Raw genomic sequence first — 7,271 nt, 5'->3', positions numbered from 1 at the left:
GAGATAAGGAAAGTCTTCCTTCAGCAAGTGACACTTCACATGAGCTCTGAGGCAGAGGTAGGTATTAGCTAATCAAAGGGGAAGGGCCAAAACACCACCCGCCATGGGAGAGAAGAGTGTATCTAAAGAACTGAATGAAAGACCCTCTACCTGGGGTGGCGATGGCCTGGGCCAAAGCGGCCAGAGAGGAGGCTGAAGTGACAGACAAGGGCTAAACTGGCTGGGTTTGCCAGTCTTAAGAGCAATGTGAAATCAACCACATGTATTTTTTTTTAACTTTTGTTTTTGTTTTTTAGAGGAAGAGAGTGCAAGCAAATGGGGGAGAGTGCCAGAGGGAGAAAGAGACAGAATCTTAAGCAGGCTCCATACTCAGCACAGAGCTCAACATGGGGCTCGATACCATGATCGGGGATCATGAGCTGAGCCAAAATCAAGAGTCAGATGTTCAATTGCCTGAGCCACCCACGCGCCCCAAGTGCATGGTTTTTGGTAAAGAAATGTCATGTTCAGATATTTAAAAGACTTCTCTGACTGCACTGTGGGTTTAATCAGAGTGTAACAAAATATAGTATTGATCTATTACAGGAATCCAAGGGAGGGTTTGTTGTATGGACATAGAAACAGGTAAATTTATGAGATATCTAGGAAGTGATATTAATAGGATTGGTGATGGCCTATTGGTAACGATTTGAAAATTGGGCACATGGAAGTAGAAAATGTAAAGCAGTATTCTCATATTTCTGGCTTGTAGAGCAGAAGATTATCTATCTCTCCATCTATCATCTTTCTATCTAAAATTTCTGGCTTGTATAGTACATGTATATATATGTGTGTATATATTGTAAATATACATATATACACAATCTGAAGTATCTGGAGTGAGTCTGATTCTTGGCTCATTTGCTTTGAGGGGTGGGGAATAAACTTGGGGCAATGATCATAAGTTCATTCTTGGACCTGTAGAGATGGAGAAGCCTGACACATTTATGTGAAGATGTTAAGTGAAAACAGACATGGGGGTGAGGAATGAGAACCAGTTTGGTGATGAAATGCATAATAAATACAGGGGTCACTGGTCCATGGATTGGAAATGAAGCCAGAGCTGTGGGGAAATCACAGAGAGAGAAGAGAAGAGCCTGAGACCATGCACTGAAGGACTCAGCAGCTAAGGTACGGGTTCCCCTGGAGTGCGGTTGTACAGCAAGCTGCACTTAGCAAGAATTCACTAGAGGTTTTCGCACTTAAAAGCAAACAAACCAAAACCGATGGAGAAGGAGAGCACCCTTTCAGTCCCTCTCACATTTTACTAGCTTACTCTAAAATAGTGAAGATAAACAGAAAACGTTCCAAGTTGGATTGTAACGTCTGACTAAACTCCTCTGGTTCTGATAATGTTGGCTTTTAGGTATTTGGTCTGGTGATGCAAATAAGGTAAAAGATTTCTCATTTGTAAAATGACTTTCTGGTGCTATTTTGTGCCTTTTTCAGTGCTTAGCAAACTCTGCTTTATATTTAAATTACTTGGCTGGGAATCTGTCCACCCCTTAAGCCTGGGAAATTTGGCAGAGGAGGCCCACGTTTCATTCACCTTTATGTTCACAATGCTGGGGTGGTGTCTCCATGAGAGTAATTGCTTCTGTCTCTTATCAATATTTGTTTTTTTTAAGGTGTGTTTCAATTTCTGTTATAAAAAAAAAGTGTGTCTATATATATTCATATATATGTATATGTATGAACAGTTCATATATTTTTTTTTTTTGCCTGAATACAAGTTGGCAAAACTTTAAATGGAAACTCTCGTTTTTATTATTTGGCTTAAAAGTAATCGGGTACATTAATAAGCTACCGGTGCACTTCGCATGTTTCACCAGATGGTCCCTAATTTTTTGTTCCTTAATATAAAAATGCACTTCTAAAACTAAACCACTGGGGGGAAGCATAGTGCAAAGTTAGCATTTAGTTCATCCTGGTGCCCAGTGTAGACTTAGCCAAGCCTCTGGGTCAAAGACTTGTGCTAAGCTCTTAGTGTTAGCAGAGCCTTTGTCTGTCTGTCAGTTGTCTTCCCTTTGTCAAATTCTTCCCACTTCCTCTTTTTTCCAGGGTGCTTTGTGGGTTAAAACTTTTATTTTGAAACTTCTAGAAGCTTAATTAATAAACATGAAAACCAAGTCAAAGCTGGCACGATGCCCTTATTTTGCTCAACCACATGGGCATGCTAGGGTAATTGTAGTTATTTACATTTGGCATCCAACTGACTCAACGAGCAACATTGCCTTTTTTTTCTACCAGTACCGAAGCTATTAAATTAAACAGGTTAATGTGGCTACCGCATTTCGCCCCCTACTATCCCCACAGCTACAGTAAATCTGCCACCTGTTTATTTCCATAAAAATTCAATTAGGCGCCGCCAGTTATTCTTCTTATGCGAGCAATTAACCTCAGGCAGTTTCAGGTCCCAAAGAAAGGCCAGGCTGGCCTGTTCCTTTTTTCACTCTTTGCTCCCTTTAGCCGCCGGTGGTTTCTTTTGCTAAGTGACTGCACACCCTCACACCAGTGAAAAATGAAAGAATAGACTCGACTGCTGTGCACTGTCATGCCGGTTGAAAAGCAAAAACTGAAAGATCGCCAACAACCCTTCCGCCTCCCCCTGCCTGGGCAGCGGGGGCACCTTGGGGCCCCGGGGACGACAGCAGTGAGCCTGCGGCCAGGGCCCCGGGGACACCCCAGCGTTGCAGAAAAACACACCAAAAGGAAGGAGAACTTGCTCTAAAAACTGTTTGTTTTCTTTCTTCTTTGTCTTTGTTAAAATCTGACCGTGTAGGGAAAGGTTGGTAAAATGCCACGGCATCCTGGCTAAAGCAACAACACGATTATGACGAGATAAAGCCACATTCATGGGCGCTTCTCCACACTATGGATGGGACCAAACGCATAGCAATGCAGTCGCTTTTCCTTTCCTCTTTAAGAGGCATGTGTCTTCAGTACACGTTGAAAATGCTGACTTTCTTTTCTTTTTATGTCTGCTTCTCTTTGTCGTATTTCTTTCCCTTCTCTCAAAAGTCTACCAGTACAAAGAAAAATTACCGAATCTTACACCTAGAGATTTCCTACAGGATCTCGTGGATACCGGGGATTGAGGTATGGGCTTCTCGTTAATCTTTAGCACATTGACATGTGCTTGAAGAAATAATAGCAAATGCCTAAATGTAGTCTCAAGAGCAAATTAAGACTGGAATGATCATTAATTAAATCACTCGTGGGTTTTCGGATAAAACGAATGTTTCTTCATAAGTGGGTGGGTGCTCACTACCAATGTGTAGTGATTATCAACAAATTCAGCGAATGAGGGAACATAGAAACAAAGAAACGAATAGGGTGTGAGATGATAGAACCCAAGGTGACACGTGGAGAGCTCAGGTTATTCCTGGGCGTTGTCACAAGTCCCGGTGGATCCTGGAGTCACATTTGCTCAGGTGCGTTGCTGGGCTGGCACAGATGTCAGATGTCAGGCATCCCCAAAATGCTCCCAAGGGATTAAGTGTGTGTGTGTGTGTGTGTGTGTGTGTGTGTGTATAACTATATCTTTCCTTTCCTCCTGCATCTGAAGGTGCCCTGTGCCAGCCAGCATTAGTACACTGCTGGGGTAGAAGAATGTAATAAAGTGGACTTTGAAGGCAGCATGTCACAGGAAAAAGATACAGTCTAATTAAATTTAATCTTCTTTTAAATGGTTACTCAAAAGAGAGACTCTATTAGAAGTTCAAAAGTGCATGTATAAATCCTCCCCAGGCAAGTCGGTACCCAGGGCTAACACAGCAGGTGGAAGAGTGAAGGAAATGTTAGAACCCGTGTTTCATCTTGATAGGGCTGACGGAACTTTAATGAAGAAAGACCAATATTCTGTGGCCCTGAAACCACATCCTCTGCTGTCAAATGGGTTCAAGTTCATGGTCTTGAAAATTGTCCTTTTCCTGTCTTCAAATGTTCTCATGAGTCCTTTTCTTTTCAGTTCAAAGTAGAAATTAAAATGGTTTTAAGTGTTTATTCTTCATCCTAGATTTTGGGCAGATGCCTAATTTCCACTGCTTCCTTACCTCCTGAAGAGTTTCAGGCTTTTTGCTTCTGCCAAAATGAAGCAAACATACAGCTTGGTACTTTGAAGTCTGAGTTAAAGCAAAACTAAATGGACCATGTTTATCTGATCAATTAAAGCATTGCCTACATCCTTAGAACTGATGTTTCTCATTTAGACAACATTCTATACAATCCTCAGGAAATTAACAACAGAGATTGAGTTTGGGGAATGGGGGTCGTTATATAAAGAAATGCAGGAAGAGTGTGGAAGAATTTGACCAGGCTCCAGTATAAGCTACATAAACTGACTGGGCTCCAATATAAACTAAAGAATGTCTTAGTAGAAGAGGGACTATAGAAAAATGTTAATGACGGTTCCCCGAGTAAAAGTTTGACTTCAAACTCCTGTTATGTGAAGTGATCTAGTATACTTAATAGTCTTTGGCATTATTGATGTGTATACTTTAAGAATAGTTATAATTATAAAAGCTCTCAGAGATTAGAATGTGTACAGTTCAGTTTAAGCATAGATCAACAAGGTGTGCTCTAAAAGCAGAACCATGCTAAAAAAATAAAAAAAATAAAAAAAATAAAAAAAAAAGAAAAAGGGGCGCCTGGGTGGCGCAGTCGGTTAAGCGTCCGACTTCAGCCAGGTCACGATCTCGCGGTCCGTGAGTTCGAGCCCCGCGTCAGGCTCTGGGCTGATGGCTCGGAGCCTGGAGCCTGTTTCCGATTCTGTGTCTCCCTCTCTCTGCCCCTCCCCCGTTCATGCTCTGTCTCTCTCTGTCCCAAAAATAAATAAAAAACGTTGAAAAAAAAAATTTAAAAGCAGAACCATGCTAAGCAGAGCATTAGATTTAGAAAAATAAAAAGAGCATGAATTACAACTCTCTTAGAAGTATATAGGTTTTTTTTCTAAATCACACAGATTAGCACCAATTAATTAAAATGATATGAAATAGTAGGTACTTGAACCTGCAGGCTGTCCCCAGTCAATACCCTGTTTCATTCTTCTCAGCAATAGTGTGAAGCGGGGCGCCTGGGTGGCTCAGTTGGTTGGACGTCCGACTTCTTTGGCTCAGGTCATGATCTCGTGGCTCGTGAGTTCAAGCCCCGCGTCAGGCTCTGTGCTGACAGCTCAGAGCCTGGAGCCTTCTTAGGATTCTGTGTCTCCCTCTCTCTCTCTGCCCCTCCCCTGCTCATGGTCTGCCTCTGTCTCAAAAATAAATAAAACATTAAAAAAAAAAAAAAGAAATAGTGTGAAGTAAAACTTGTTTGGCTTCCTTTCCAGCTTGCCCAGGACCTGTGCACATGACCTGTTCCAGAAAGACAGCAATCTCCCTTTCCTCAAAAACCCTGCTAGATTCGTTGTCTTTGGCTGGAGTGAGTTATTTCATCCAATTGGTGCCAACAGAATGAACTTTAAGCTGCATATAGATAATGGTTGTATATTTTCATATTTGGCAGATTCTGTGGAGATTGCCTTCCAAATTCTAAGATTTATCTCCAGAATTGTGGCTTGGCAGGAAGACTAATGTACAGTCTTCATGTGTAGGTTGTTTGATTTGGGGTGGATTTCAATACTGTAGGTGTAGAGGCAACCTGAAATTTTATAAAATAGCTTTCTTCCAGTGCAAAGTTTTATGCCTTTTTCTCTTCAACTATAAAGGGGGAAAATGGTAAAGACAGAGCTGTTAAGTTCTTTGATCCATATACCCCTGCAAAGTTTTTTCCTCCCGGATTTGGTTTTGTATATGATTTATTTTATGCATCTATCCCTCCCACCAACGTGGAGGGTGACTGTTTTGATGTTTAATTAAGTTGTGATAACATTTTAATTTAATTACATATTATGCATTATAATTATTTGTGAAAACTTTCGTGGGTACAAGAAAAAGCTGTAGAAGAAAAAAAAGCAGATCTAAGGAAAACTGTTTTAAGATGCTGCATTTCTTGACAAAGAGCTGTGTCAATTTAATGGAACACTTAGGTCTCAATGCATTTACACACAAAACTTTGTGTCATTAAATGGCAGCCTATGGGGCAAATTTGGAAATATTTAGAAAAAATATATATATTTTTTCCTTATATTTAGGAAAAATTCACATGTATGTTAACCCCTGAGACGGTGTTACTGATTATGTTATAATGAACTCATTATTTGCTTTGTCCTAGGCTTAGACTAAATGTCTTTGTTTATTTGACGTGATTGTAGGTATTCTTGAGTCCGGCCATATCTTCATATGGACCATTGAAATGATAATTTTGAGAAGAGTTAGAAAGAGTGAGGAGCATTTTTATTCTACTCTATTTTTTCCTAGAATGTTTCAACCTGCCATGAATCTCTTGAAGGTGAAGATTCTTCTTGTCTTATCAACAGATGATAACATTTGGTCTGTTTCATGTTTGGAAAGATGTGGGTCTTGGACCTAAAGTTCCCGGTTTGGTAAGTGCTGTGTGCCGAGGGGAAAAAAAAAAAAAAAAAAAAAAAAAAAAAAAAAAAAAAAAAAAAAAAACAACAGCAAAAAAGAAAGTCAACAAGGCTGGTGAGACAGAATCACAGGAAAGGGTCTCAAATTCTTATCCTATTTGACCTGTTACTGTTCGGCTGCCAAATTCTTAAAATAAATTCAGAGAGTACATTCTGAGTTTGTCTTCTCAAACAGTGTTGAGCTACATTTAAGTTGGTCCATCTTGATAAGACAGGAAAATTGTCAAAATTTTGTAAATTTTAGGTCCATCTTTGGTTGGAACACTCCTCAACTTCTTCACATAGTACACTTGACTAACAAGTTATAATTAATTGGGTAACTCAAGGACTTGGACCTTCAGTTATCTGTTAAAGAATTTAACAAAAATAGGGGCGCCTGGGTGGCTCAGTCAGTTGAGCATCCAGGTTTGGCTCAGGTCATGATCTTGCGGTACGTGAGTTCGAGCCCCGTGTGGGGCTCTGTGCTGACAGCTCAGAGCCTGGAGCCTGTTTCGGATTCCGTGTCTCCCTCTCTTTCTGCCCCTCCCCCCACTCGCACTCTGTCTCCCTCTGTCTCAAAAATAAATAAACATTTAAAAAAATAAAAAAAAAAAGAATTTAACAAAAATAATCCCGAGAACAGCATGATTCAAACACTTCACAAGTCCTTTTCAGATTTTATGTTCATATAAACGTCTCTGAATCTTCACTCCATTAATGTTTTAAG

At 40.3% G+C, this 7,271-nt stretch overlaps 1 long non-coding RNA gene across 1 annotated transcript; it reads left to right on the top strand.

Annotated features, from left to right (window-relative positions):
* Positions 1-6,607, top strand: LOC125923127 (uncharacterized). Its single transcript, XR_007457912.1, has 2 exons — positions 1-5,457; positions 6,396-6,607. It is a non-coding gene; the product is annotated as an uncharacterized LOC125923127 (long non-coding RNA).
* The last annotated feature ends 664 nt before the right edge of the window (positions 6,608-7,271 follow it).

This window comes from Panthera uncia, chromosome B1 (assembly GCF_023721935.1).
Source record: "Panthera uncia isolate 11264 chromosome B1, Puncia_PCG_1.0, whole genome shotgun sequence".
NCBI classification, from domain to species: domain Eukaryota; kingdom Metazoa; phylum Chordata; class Mammalia; order Carnivora; family Felidae; genus Panthera; species Panthera uncia.
This window is presented reverse-complemented; position numbering and strand designations above follow the sequence as displayed.